Here is a 14,657-nt window from a genome sequence, read left to right as displayed (position 1 = left end):
CATTTTTTAATGAATTTTGACTAACGTGCACGCTTTTGCAAGCAATTTCTCCTAATATAATGCATTTTGTATGCTATATTAATGAATATACTTTTCTGCACACTCTCCCGTAATATATGCATTTTTTGTAAACATTGGAAAACCGCATTGCAAAATTCGGATGTGTGCAAATTTTTCAAGTTTCAGTTCTCATGTTGTTTTGGAAATTGGAATTTGATAGATTCAGCCTTAAATGCTAACTAAATTGAATTTCCTCCCCCATCCCAAGTTGAAAGCTTCCTAAATGTGGATCCCGAAGGATAATTCCAAACTTGAGAGAAATTACCACCTGATAATAAATTCTGCAGAATGTCCACATCAATAGGTTCCCAGCAACTATTCCCAAATGGCTAATTTTATGGGTTATAGCCAACCAAGTTCTACTCAGAGTCGATCCATTGACATGAATGGACATAAGTTACCCTTGTCCATTAATTTCAATGGATCTGCCTTTGAGTATTGCTTGTGTTGTATTTACAGTATCTTTCTGTGTGCATTCTCCAAGCCTATTTGCCATACAGATTTTGACACCTCCACCCCTACATGAATGCACTTTGTTTTATGCAAATTTCACTTGACTAGCAAATAGACATATAATGCAACCAATCAACATCTTGTTAACTCTGCTTGCACTTTGTTTGGTTCTTCTGTTTGTCAGATTTTTGTTTGGCAAGCATAGAAATTGATTTGTCAGAAATCAGAAAGTCCACAGGTGTTTTGGAATTCAACCTGTCACTAAATGTTACAATCATTGCAGGAAATGTTGTACTTGCTTCCGGTAGCCACAACTTCACTCTTAATTAGTAACTGGTAGCTCCACCATGAACTTCTTGGCTGCCAAATAGGGAGTTTAGGATAAGATTAAACAATAATGTTTAAAAAGCCTAAGCCAGTGGCTTGTATTTCCTGTTTCAACCATAATATACAACCCAAACACTTCTGCGTAGGCAGTAATGTGTTAGTAGGCCACAGATACTGGGAAGCTACATGAGGTAAAATGCTACCTCTTTGCCAGGGACTGGCTGAATGAGGAATAGTGGTGGGAGTTGCCTATCCAAGACGCCCCCCCCCCCAGGAGGGCACAGAAGATGAGTTAGATCCCAGATCCTGGTGGTGGGACACTGGTGGTGGGACACTGAAGAAGAAGAGTTTGGATTTTATATCCTGCTTTATCACTACCCTAAGGTGTCTCAAAGCAGCTAACATTCTCCTTACCCTTCCTCCCCCACAACAAACACTCTGTGAGGTGAGTGGGGCTGAGAGACCTCAGAGAAGTGTGACTAGCCCAAAGTCACCCAGCAGCTGCATGTGGAGGAGTGGAGACGCCAACCCAGTTCACCAGATTACGAGTCTACCGCTCTTAACCACTACACCACACTGAAGAGCAGTCTGGGAAACGGATGAGGTGGAAAGTGCTAGAATCAGGGGGTTGAGTGATCCGGGGGAGTCAAGAGAAGGGCCTTCTGGGACAGGACTGGAGGCTGAGAGTTGCAGTGTGAGCGCAGACACAGACAGAGAGGACCCAGAGGTTGTCCTGCTACCCAGCAGCAGGACAATCCCAGTCCTACAAGCTCTGCCACCCCATTTGAGGAGAGTCCTGCACGTTGCTGAGCAATTGGTCAGACAGGCCCAGAGGAGGAGCCTACACCCTCAATGCTGCCTTGGTTTGCTTGGGAGGGATCCAGAGTGAAAGGCTGTTGGGGGGGATAGAGGTCAGCTTCAGCAACGTCTCAGCTGGATGAAGACAAACCAGAGGACTCTACTGGGTCGTTGTTTTCTGTTAATAAAAAAACTAAAAGTTGATTGGCATTGCAATTCAAATGGTGCATGCATGCTGCGTCTTGTGATTGATTATGTAGGCGGGGCTTACCTGCCCGCCATATTTTATTTCAGTTAGCACCCCTGGTCCAGCATCTCTTTATGTAGGGCTGGGAAATACCTCTGTCTGAAACCCTGGAGAGCAGCTGCTACCCTGTACTGAGATAGATGGACCAATGGCCTGTTTCCAGCTCAGTTTGTACAGCATAGGACTTCTAATACCTGGGTCTTGGGTTTGAGCTGCACATTGGGCAAATTATTTCTACATTGCAGGGGGTTGGACTAGATGACCCTCACAGTCCCTTCCAACTCGACAATTCTTCCCCCCCCCCCAAGATCTTTATTGAAACTTAACATATATACATAATAACCAAAATTCCCAATGATTCCCTCATATAAAATATAATATCTAAATTACAACAGCTGCATAATTATACACTTAAATATAAAACCCACCACCCACTCTCTACTTAGGGACGCAGGTGGCGCTGTGGGTTAAACCACAGAGCCTAGGACTTCCCGATCAGAAGGTCGGCAGTTCGAATCCCTGTGACGGAGTGAGCTCCCGTTGCTCGGTCCCAGCTCCTGCCAACCTAGCAGTTCGAAAGCACAAAGTGCAAGTAGATAAATAGGTATCACTCCAGCGGGAAGGTAAACGGCGTTTCCGTGTGCTGCTCTGGTTCGCCAGAAGCGGCTTAGTCATGCTGGCCACATGACCCAGAAGCTGTCTGCGGACAAACGCCGGCTCCCTCGGCCAATAAAGTGAGATGAGCGCCGCAACCCCAGAATCGGTCACGACTGGACCTAATGGTCAGGGGTCCCTTTACCTTTACCTACCCGCTACTTCCCTCCACAGCAATTTGACTTCTTTTTATTTCTTTCTACCTTCCCCCCCTAAATTATTTTTGTTAAATTCTGATTTTTCCTTCTTTCTTTATTGGTTTGTTATCGCTTACATTTTTTATTCTAAGCCTTTTAGCATGTCATTTTTAGAATAATATTTTGACATATAATCTTCGAAATACTTTCACTCCATTCTCAACTTTTGATTCGATTGGTATCTTATAATTGAAGTTAATTTTGCCAATTCTATATACTCACTTGATTTACAAATCCACTCTTCCTTTGTCAGTGTGTCCTGAGATTTCCATTTAGTGGCAATCACTACCCTGGCAGCTGTTGTTGCATATAAAAAGATTATTTTTTCAATATGTGGTATGTCTTTGCCCACCAACCCTAACAGATAAGCTTTGGGATTTTTTATCAAGGGTTGGTTTTTTTTTAGCATTTTCTTAAGTTCCTCATGCATTATTCCCCAGAACTTCTTTATTTCCTTGCAACCCCACCACATATGAATTATTGTTCCCGGTTCTTTGTTACATTTCCAACAAAGGACCAACTCTACAATTCTACGATTCTGTGATTTAATTTAAGGCATGTGGCATTTGTCGAAGAATCACATCAAATAACTACACAGCACATCAATGGTAAGAAAAGTAGTAAAACTGAGGGCAATTAATTTGTGCAACACTTTTGCTGTTATGGAGCCAGCTATCCTACTGGAAATCTGCAGCGTTGATATTTACTACAGCCTGCTATGTAACAGGATTGCTGCTGACAGGCTGCATATGGTAGACTTGTTGCAGCAACATCCTATGCAACAGTGGCATAAGCCATTCTCCTCACCGTTATAGCTATGCATATTTTTTGGTTCAGAGTGCCTGCCTTCCCTTTTAGAGGATCAGCTTAGTTTAAATCAAAACTGGTGCCCGTTTCATATTAAGGACATTAAAAGTGACATTTCTGCTTCTTCAGCAACCATCGTTTGCCTTGCAGGAAGACCCTTTGTTATTCTGAGCAGGATAATGAGAGGGGAAATCTCAACTCCTTTGCAAGCACCCAAAGTTGCATGTGGTCTCCTTGCAAGCAACATTTAATGAAGATACATTCAAACTGACTAAATGTCTCTGCTGGAAGCCTGCAGCATAACTGACTTTTCAGAATAAAAATGGCTAAAATCTACTTCACTCAAGCAGGTGCATAAGGCATGGCATCTCACATTACATATTGGTCCAGGCTGCTGAGTACTCTAATTTTTACCAGCTGTATATGGTCCTGAAGGAGCCATTGTCCCAACTGAGATTTGCTTGTACAGGAATCCAAGCAAAACCTATTTTCCTTCAGATGGATCTCCTACACTAGAAGAACTGGAAGGCAGTGTGGAATGCACTACACCAGTGTGGTGTAGTGGTTAAGAGCGGTAGACTCGTAATCTGGGGAACCGGGTTCGCGTCTCCGCTCCTCCACATGCAGCTGCTGGGTGACTTTGGGCCAGTCACACTTCTCTGAAGTCTCTCAGCCCCACTCACCTGACAGAGTGTTTGTTGTGGGGGAGGAAGGGAAAGGAGAATGTTAGCCACTTTGAGACTCCTTAAAGGGAGTGAAAGGCGGGATATCAAATCCAAACTCCTCCTCCTCCTCTTCTTCCTCTTCTTCTTCTTCTTCTTCTTCTTCTTCATTTCACAGGCCGATCCTGTGCAGTTAAACTCAGCAGTATATTCAATTTATATTAACAGTGTTCAGGATAGAACCCAATCTGAATAACTCTGTTTAGCATTGAATCCCAAGAGTAAGCAGTGGCTCTCAAATTTTTTTCTCTGGGCCACACTTTGGGGGGGGGGGGGAATTGCTCGTGCCACACTGATTTTTTTATTGACAAGAAATAGTTGGGAAACAAAAAGAAACAACTCCAAGCAGTGGGGGATTTATAACATAGAACACAATACTTTATAATATCATCATGGGACATCCAGAAAGTATGAAACAATACAGCTACATAAGAACATGAATTGTTCCCAAAATACAATTATAAACAAGCCTCTTACATACGTATCTTAAGTATGTATACAAACTCAATAAGAAGAAGAAGAAGAAGAGTTTGGATGTGATATCCCGCCTTTCACTCCCCTTCAGGAGTCTCAAAGCGGCTAACAACCTCCTTTCCCTCCTTTCCCTCCTAAGAGGTGTGAGATTTCTTTTGCCAGGTAATCTCATTTATATTAGGTCTAAATTTGAGACAAACAAACTCTTGTCTCTTCACCAACACAAAGAGTCCTTTCTCTTTTCTGATATTTCATATTTGTCAGAGTTGAAAATCTCTGGTCTTCCCATTAGCAACACAGCACCATCAGAAAAACATGCAACTGACCATCTGTGCTGTGTTGCTAATGAGAAGACCAGAATATTAGGTTAGATAGATTTGAACCAACACATTCTTTTATTTTTCATATCCCGCTCTGTCCATTTGTCTTCCTCTTTACCTTTTAAAATTATTACTAAAACTTATAATTTGGCTGTTGGGATCTGAAGAATGTTGATGCCAAAGTAGCTGCTGGGAACATGCTATGATGTAGAGTGGAATTTCAGAGGGGAAACAAGAGGCTTTGCTGAACCCCCAAGGTGAGAATCATTATTTTGTCTTCTCAGACTTCACCCCACCTGGAGATCATAGGGGTTTATAGGATGTGTGGTGGCAGCATTACTGGATAGCTAAGGGACACAGATGGTGTACCTTAGAAGACAGTTGTGCAAGGCAGAGCATAAGCTGGTTTTCCTAGTCTCCCCCTTCTATTACAGGAAAAGCACAGAATATTATAATTCATCTCCACCTTATTTTCTGTAGTAGAAAGATTGATTTTCTGTCAAGGAAATGTTTCTTTTGCAAATCCTGTTATTAGTGAATTCCTGGTTTCATCTGTTTTTATAATACTGTTTAACTGGTTGCTATTTAGTATTTTTGGGACGCGGGTGGCGCTGTGGGTTAAACCACAGAGCCTAGGGCTTGCCGATCAGGTTGGTGGTTCTAATCCCCGCAACGGGGTGAGCTCCCATTGCTCAGTCCCTGCTCCTGCCAACCTAGCAGTTCGAAAGCACATTGAAGTGCAAGTAGATAAATAGGTACCACTCCAGTGGGAAGGTAAACGCCGTTTCCGTGCGCTGCTCTGGTTCGCCAGAAGCGGCTTAGTCATGCTGGCCACATGACCCAGAAACTGTACGCCGGCTCCCTCGGCCAGTAAAGCAAGATGAGCGCCGCAACCCCAGAGTCGGCCACGACTGGACCTCACAGTCAGGGGTCCCTTTACCTTTTTATTTAGTATTTTATCCCCTTTTAAAATAAATGCTTTTAGTTAATTTAATAATCCATCACATGAAACTTGCAGCAAGCTTGTTTTCTGCCGCTGCAGAAGGTAGGAAGTGAACCAATGGACACGAATTGTAAAAAAGGAAATTCCGACTCAACATTATGAACAATTTTCTGACCGTTAGAGCTGTTCATCCATAGAATAGACTCCCTGGGAAGGTGGTAGACTCTCCTTCACTGGATATTTTTATGCAGAGGTTGGATGGTCACTGATTTCCTGCGTAACTAATTGTCAGGCAAGTAGGGTTACGAACATAGGCATCTCGTTTTTCTTTGCTACCATGAAGAAGGAAACACTAAAGCTGCTCTATGAATTAAGATCTCCAAAACACATGCTACATATATATATCTTTCTTGTATAATGACTGCAGCTGTGATATGTTGCTCTGTTGTTGTCTCTTTACTTGTGAAATCGCAGGCCATTGCTCTTGCCAAGTCTCGAAGGCATACAGTGAGGGAACATCTGTTAATTAGGAGTATTATTGGTCTTAAGTGAGGACATTGCTTACTGCTTAGAATTCCAGATTATTTACAGAGTGCCCATCTTCTTTGCAGAACCAAGAAACAAATGAAAGACAGCATTTTAAAAAGTTAGTTGCAATATTACGATGTTTAACATGGGAGTGAACTGAAGCATCTTATCAATGTGCTAATTTACTCTTTAGCCTTTGACTGATTGACATCCGATGCCCTTTCAAGGGGGATTATTGTCTTTGTTCTTATTTTTATTATGTATTTTGTGTTTCTTTTATATTGTCATTTTATGTTGGGAACCACCTTGAGGTCTATGGGTGTAGGGTGGTATGGAAGTTTAATAAATAATAATTTACTTGTGAAGAAGTTATTCTTAACAATCTTCGTACAGTGTTACTGTACATTTCCTCCTTACTGACCTGTACATGTGCCTTGTTGGTAAACATACATTTCATCAACCTATAAGCTCTGAAGGTGAAGACAGGGGTTTCAGACCTTCAGTATTCATAGAACATTAACTACCTGTCAGGGAACTGCCATCAAGGCCGGAGGGAGAGAGCGGGCTCCGGAGGGGTCCGAGAGAGCGTCCCGGGATGGGGAGAGGCAGCCCATCTTCTGGGGAAGAGAATCAGCGTAGCACCAGTGGAGAAGGGGGGCAGATGGGGGAATCGGCGAGGCGGTCCCATGACTCCTTGCCGGGGACCAGTGGGCAGAGTAGGGGTCCTCCGCTGCCTACGCCCTCCTTGCGCAGAAAGCTTCCGCGCAGGGAGAGTAGGAGGAGACTAGGCGTCAAAGAGCTTCTTTGCTGGAAGAAGTTCAAGAAACGCCCACTGACGGATTTTGCCAGCGATTGAGACAGCCACGGGTGAGTGGCTGTCCGGACAGAAAAGGTTCACTCAGGCAACCCAGCGAGGTGTATCACTGCTTTACGCACGAGCAACCCCTAGAACCATTACACTACCCATGACAAATAAAAATAGGGAACTTTTTCTAGGTCAGTATAGCCAGTATAGCCACAATGTTTCTACAGAAAATCAAAGTTTCAGGAGATGACTTTCTCTGGCTTCACACCATAAATTAAAGTACTATGATACCACTTTAAATAGTTATAGTTTTCCCCCTCCCCAAAGAATTCTGGGAGCTGTAGTTCATTAAGGGTGCAGAGAGTTGTGAAAATGCCCTTAGTCACCACAGTCAGCAACAATTTCCAGAATTCCCTGTGAAGAGAGATAAAATACTCTGGAAAATTCATTCCCTCCAAAATTTCTCTGATGAAAATAGGGACGTCCTATTCCATTATTATTATTATTATTATTATTATTATTATTATTATTATTATTATTATTTACTGTTTATACCCTGCCCACAGAGTTGCCCCAGCCACTCTGTGCAACTTCCAATATATATAAAAACATAATTAAACATTAAACATTAAAATACTTCCCTATACCTTCCCTATGGCTTGGGTAGTTGGATAACTCCGTACCCTCCAACATAAAAATAGGGCTGTCCTAAAGAAAAGCAGAACATACCAGGATCAAATCAGAAACCAGGACTGTCCCTGGAAAATAGGGACACTTGGAGGGTCTGGAATTTAGGGTATCTAAAAATGTTTCCCCTTTGCTGTGATTGGGACACACATTTACCCACGTTTACTGAGTACAGTGGTACCTCAGGTTAAGAACTGAATTCGTTCCGGAGGTCCGTTCTTAACCTGAAACTGTTCTTAACCTGAAGCACCACTTTAGCTAATGGGGCCTCTTGCTGCCGCTGCACTGCCACTGCGCGATTTCTGTTCTCATCCTGAAGCAAAGTTCTTAACCCGAGGTACTATTTCTGCGTTAATGGAGTCTGTAACCTGAAGCGTCTGTAACCCTCTTTTGTTTTTGTGACTATGTGGAACCCACTGATTGATTGATTGTGTGACCGTGGTACATTGATTATTGCTTTCATTTTATGGATCAATGGTCTTGTTAGAAAGTAAAATCCATGTTAAACTGCTGTTTTAGGGGTTGTTTTTAAAAGTCTGGAACGGATTCATCCACTTTGCATTACTTTCTATGGGAAAGTGTGCCTTGGTTTTGGAACGCTTTGGTTTTGGAAAGGACTTCTGGAACGGATTAAGTTTGAGAACCAAGGTACCACTGTAAACCTTACCCCAACTTTCCTATAGAGTTTGTATTCAGAGATACCCACGTCCCACTGCTCCTCTTCATTTGACCAGGTTTCTTTTATGCCCACTATAGCAGTGGTGGCAAACCTATGGCATGCGTCCCAGAGGGGGCACTCAGAGCTCTCTCTGTGGGCATGCGTTCTGTCACCCCAGCACAGAGTTTGTAGGGGCAGCGTGCATGCGCACCGAGTAGAGCCGTGCATGCGCGAGTAGCCTGCGGGCGGCAAACTGGCTACAGGCTACAGGCTGCAGCAGAAACATGAATGGTTCCATTCCACTTTCTTAAAGTTCCTCAGTTCAGAACTGCCAGTAAGCCCAGCGCCATTTTGCTCCCTCCCACACGAGTGATCTTTAGAAGTGCATCACAGCAGGCTAGCCATCGAATCATAGGATTGTGGGGAGTTGGAAGGTAACCTGAGGGTCATCTAAGTCCAACCCCCCTGCGATGCAGGGATCTTAACTACAGCATCCATGGCAGATGGCCATTCAGCTTCTGCTTTGAAATCTCCCAAAGAGTTTCTTGAAGGGAAATTGTCAAAGCGGCCACTTTCTCTGGGAGTAATTCCCTTTTTCATGATTTCCCAAACAAGGATAATTTCTAAACTAAAACCTCAGTATTCAGGTTAAATTGCCGTGTTGGCACTTTGCGACAAATAAGTGGGTTTTGGGTTGCAGTTTGGGCACTCGGTCTCTAAGAGGTTCACCATCACTGTGCTATAGCTACATTCTCCTTGAAAATCGAGCATTACAGCTCACCCATCTATTCTTTAATGAAAGCTGCCTCAAATACGGTACAGCCATTACCATTTTTTAAATACCTCTATCTTTAAACGCCATCCATTTCTGTGTTCTGACATAAAAATGTTGTTGCGTTTCCTTTCTTAGTCTCACACTGCAACAATTTCAGGATTGCAAGTTAAATATTTACCCGTGAAAATTATTCAAAATAAATCAGTGAGTGCTCATATAATGGCTATGTATGTATTGTTCTGGGGTTTGTCCTTTCATATTCGAAATGCATCTACCCAAAGCATGTAATTGAGAACCATTATAATCTGATAAATTGAGGGTTGACTGGAAGTTAAAAGGATAGCTAACAACCTTTGCCACGAATTGTAGATTAGTGGAGAATAAAGCAAGTGCCTTTGCTAAAGGAAACACATTCCTAAAGAAAATGTAATTACTGCCAGTAGGCCTTTGACAAATCCAGGAAACTTGGACAAGTGTTCTGGTTTTTCTGTGTGTTTTTAAAATAAAGTGAATGGGGAAATTTGGACATGCTTGAATCTCTGGACCGAACCCATAGAAACATAAGGTTGTGCAGCTTTGGAGAGGTTGTCAGGGACTTACTGAAATATATATGATCAAATACCAATATTTCTATTCTTTAGAATAGCCACATTCCTTAGATAACCACATGCTCACCAAAGGACCAAATTCTGAAACACGCAACGGTGTAAATTTGACATGGTCCCTATATGTCACTGTTTTCACACATTAATGGCTGAGAGCTCATGGAAAACTAAAAAATCAAACACATGCATTTAAACTGTTTTCTGTCGAGTAACCATCTTTGCTGACATAACAGGAAGTTCTGCCTTTCCATCTTAAAAATTTAGGACACTATGTGCCTGCAATGCATTCCTGCAACTTTGCAGTAATGGCTTGTTTTGTGACGTCGTATTAGCATAGCACTAACACAGCACACTCCAACCTAAATAACCCCAGCAAGTCTAAAAGGAGTTCAGCATCAATTGAAAACATTTTATTTACGTGGCTATAACTGCTGTTTAGGTATGATAATGAAAAAGTACACATTTACGTAAACAATGGCTGTCTGTTAATATCACCACAGGAATGAGGAGGAGCTACTTCTGCACATTTTGGAAGGTTTGGGAGAGACAGAGTTGTATTGAAAGGAGAAGCTCCAAGCTTCCCACATACTCTTAAATTCGTAGCTTTGACAACCAGTAACTAAACTATCTATACAGTGCAAGGTGGTGACAGGTAGGGGTGCCATATGTCCTCTTTTTCCTGGACACGTCCTCTTTTTCAGGATTTAAATTTCTATCCCGGCGGATTTTTAAAATTTGGCAAAATGTCTGGGTGTGGGGTTTGTTTGTTTTTTTAAATTCTTTTCTAGTGCATTAGACTCAGATGTAAGGCACCCGGCTAAGCTAGTCTGAAGCAGAGAATCACAACAGAACAGCATCTTAAACTAGGTACATACTGTCTAAATTCCTTCTCTTATGGCTAAACTAAAAGGCTCAGCTACAAGATCTTGGAGAATGAGTCTGGGAGGAAAAGAGTTAACACCCCCTTCCCTTAGTGAGAATCCATATGTACAAGTTTAATAAACTGTTCTGGGCACACTTATGTTCACAAAGATGTAAACATGATCCCAAATACTTTCATGCGGCAAGTGAGGGAGCAATATGTATTATTATTATTTTGTTGTTGAAAGTTAAGAACATTGCTACTGTACTAGCAATATATCATTGCTTCTATAGCCTACATATTATAAAGCTAAAGGGACCCCTGGCCATTAGGTCTAGTCGTGACGGATGCTGGGGTTACGGTGCCCATCTCGCTTTACTGGCCGAGGGAGCCGGCGTACAGCTTCTGGGTCATGTGGCCAGCATGACTAAGCCACTTCTGGCGAACTAGAGCAGAGCACGGAAATGCCATTTACCTTCCCGCCAGAGCGGTACCTATTTATCTACTTGCACTTTGACGTGCTTTCGAACTGCTAGGTTGGCAGGAGCAGGGACCGAGCAATGGGAGCTCACCCCGTCACAGGGATTCGAACTGCTGACCTTCTGATCGGCAAGTCCTAGGCTCTGTGGTTTAACCCTGTCCAAGCCTCACCTTATGACTTATGGGTGCTCCTTTTCATGTGCCATGTTTACCTAGCTAAGGGTAGTGGCAACAGAATGAAGCGCCATACCTCTGTCCCCTGATCTACATCTCTTCAAGTCACCACCTGAGACCCCTGCATCCTAAATCAGTTAAACAGTCCGGCTTTGGTGATTTTAAAAAAATCACTCTAGGTTTTGGAGCTGGTTGGTGCATTTTAATATTAATTTCTTTCTTGGGTTTTATTAGCTTTGTGTCTGTGATTTGATCCTGCATTTCCTGTCAGCCAAGATTGACTAGACACTAAAAGGCAGTTCATCACATAATGAACAGAGAATAACCATTTGAGCTGAAAGCCTCTCTTGTGAAGAATAAGTTGTAAACTTGCTATAAGTACAGCATTTCCTGTGAAATAAGTCTTGAGTGAACTCATTCAATTGAAGAGCCAACGCTCATGCAATCAGTGAATGGCCTAGTTTTCATTAACATCATATAAGGTGGTAAATCTGTTTCTGGACAGTATAACTGCTGAAACCCTTTCCCATGGAAAACCACCAAAATTGCCAGCAAAACCACATTCCTGCACATAGATAATATGCATGTCTGGAAAAAGGACAACCTAGACCTATTCTCTCTGATTTCTAGTTTCTCCGTGCAGTGTGTGGTTTGTTTGTTTTTCTGAGCATGGAAGAGTATTCAATCATGTGAGTCTGCAGTCTCAAGTGGTACCATGCAAATGCAAATTTACCATCTCATCTGTGAGACATAGGCCTATGAAATGCAGGCAGGTGCAGATTTCATAGAACCACAGAACTGGAGAGTTGGAAGGGATACGGATGGTCAACCCCCTGCGATGCAGTAATCCAAACCAAAGCATCCATGACAAATGTAGGGTTGCCATATTCTCAAAAGTGAAAATCCAGACATAGTTGCTGAGCTGTTTTATCAGCAAAAATCCACCCAGACGCCATTTTCAAGCCCAATTTCCAGATATATGGCAGCCCTAACAAATGGCCACCCAACATCTGCTTAAAATCTTCCGAGGAAGGAGAGTCCACCATCTCCTGAGGGAGTCCATTCCACTGTCAAACAGCTCCTAGTGTAGTAGTAGTAGTAGTAGTAGTAGTTGTTGTTGTTATTATTATTATTATTATTATTATTATTATTATTATTTATACCCCGCCCATCTGGCTGGGTTTCCCCAGTCACTCTGGGCAGCTTCCAACAGAATATTAAAATACAATAACCTATTAAACATTAAAAGCTTCCCTAAACAGGGCTGCCTTCAGATGTCTTCTAAAAGTCTGGTAGTTGTTTTTCTCTTTGACATCTGGTGGGAGGGCGTTCCACAGGGCGGGTGCCACTACCAAGAAGGCCCTCTGCTTGGTTCTCTATAACTTGGCTTCTCACAGTAAGGGAACCGCCAGAAAGCCCTCAGCACTGGACCTCAGTGTCCGGGCAGAACAATGGGGGTGGAGACGCTCCTTCATAAAATTCTTCCTGGTGTATAGTCAGAATCTCCTTTCTTGTAACTTGAATCCATTGGTTTGAGTCCTAGCACCATCCAGCATTTTACCAGCATTTCCACAAGAATATCATGGGGAGGGGGGGGAGCGTTGCCAAAAGCCTTACTGAAATCAGGATACACTATATCCACATAATTCCCCTGATTCACCAAGCTTGTAACTCAATCAAAAAAAGAAATAATAATAATAATTTTTTATTTATACCCCGGTTGGTAGTTACCTGGGTCTTCTTTTTCCCCAGTTGCCCACCTCCAGTCTGCAGGTACCTCACCTGTTCTCCAAGAATTCTCAAAGATTATAGAAGGAGGCTCTGAGACTACATCTATAAACTCCTTTAGAAACCTTGGGTACAGCTCATCAAACCATGGAGATTTGAATTTGAATTTTGGTAAATAGATGTGCAATGCATTATTGGCAATGAAAAACTTAAGTAATGCACATTACTAATGTCATCATGGATGATAGCATCCCAACTGAAGCTAGCAAGGTTCTAAAGAACTAACTTAAAAGCAGAACGGGGTGGAAGATTCACAGACCACATAGGACCAATGCATGTATTATGGCTGACACGTAGGTCATCATCCAGAATAGCAAACATAACAAAAAGTGCTGTGGCATCTACAAAACTTTACACATTTTATTACAGAATAAGTTTTTATGGACAAAAAGCCTACTGAATAATGTGTGATCAGGTTGCATCTGATGGAATGAGTGCTAGCCCATGGAAGTTTGTGCAAGACCTTTGTATCAGAATTTTGGTATTTTGTGAGTTTGGGGATGGGTCAATGTAAAGTTTGGCTATTAAAAGGTACATGGGGTCTACAGGGCATTTATTATTATTATTATTATTATTATTATTATTATTATTATACTGCTATCCAACCCAATCTGGCCATATCAAATTGCAGATCAATATAGCTAAATAGCAATAAGTTATTACCTCTCTATTATTTAAAAACAACAGCATCAACAACAACAAAAACAAATGAATATATATATATTGTTTCCCCACAAAAGTGGAAGGCCCCTTTTTGTGAAACATGGTAACTAAGGTTATTAGTTTACTCTTGTGCCTTTCCTGGTGTGTGTCTGTGTTTTTGTTCTTTAATAAAATTTATGCACATGCAGATACAGAAATACCTGCTTGCTTGCTCAGAACGGAAAAGGGAAGTGGAGGGCGAGGAAGAAGTGATTGAGGGGGAGAAGTAAAAAACACAACCCAGATACATTTAATCAAGCTTTGCCCAAAGGTGTGAATTGCAAGCAGCAGAATAGCAATGAATATACATGACTGAAAAAACAAGAGATGTATGAAAGCTACTGTGGCAATTGTGGAGACAAAATATCAGAGCCGAATCGGCCTTTCTGAAATAAAGTCCCTGTGAGGAAGTCTTTCAAGTGCTAAAAGACTTTTTGTTGCTTTTGCTGTGACAGACTAACACAGCTACCCCTCAGGAAATTGTTATATGCAAATCAGACGATTTTCTCCATGCCACTGCAAACAGACCCAGAAAGATCATCTCTAGTGGTGTAGAGAAGCTTGTTCCACCCACATGGTGAGTCATCGCAC

The sequence above is a fragment of the Podarcis gaigeae genome (assembly GCF_964106915.1).
Source record: "Podarcis gaigeae genome assembly, chromosome: 12".
NCBI classification, from domain to species: domain Eukaryota; kingdom Metazoa; phylum Chordata; class Lepidosauria; order Squamata; family Lacertidae; genus Podarcis; species Podarcis gaigeae.
The sequence above is the reverse complement of the archived record's forward strand: the minus strand, read 5'-3'. Positions refer to the sequence as shown.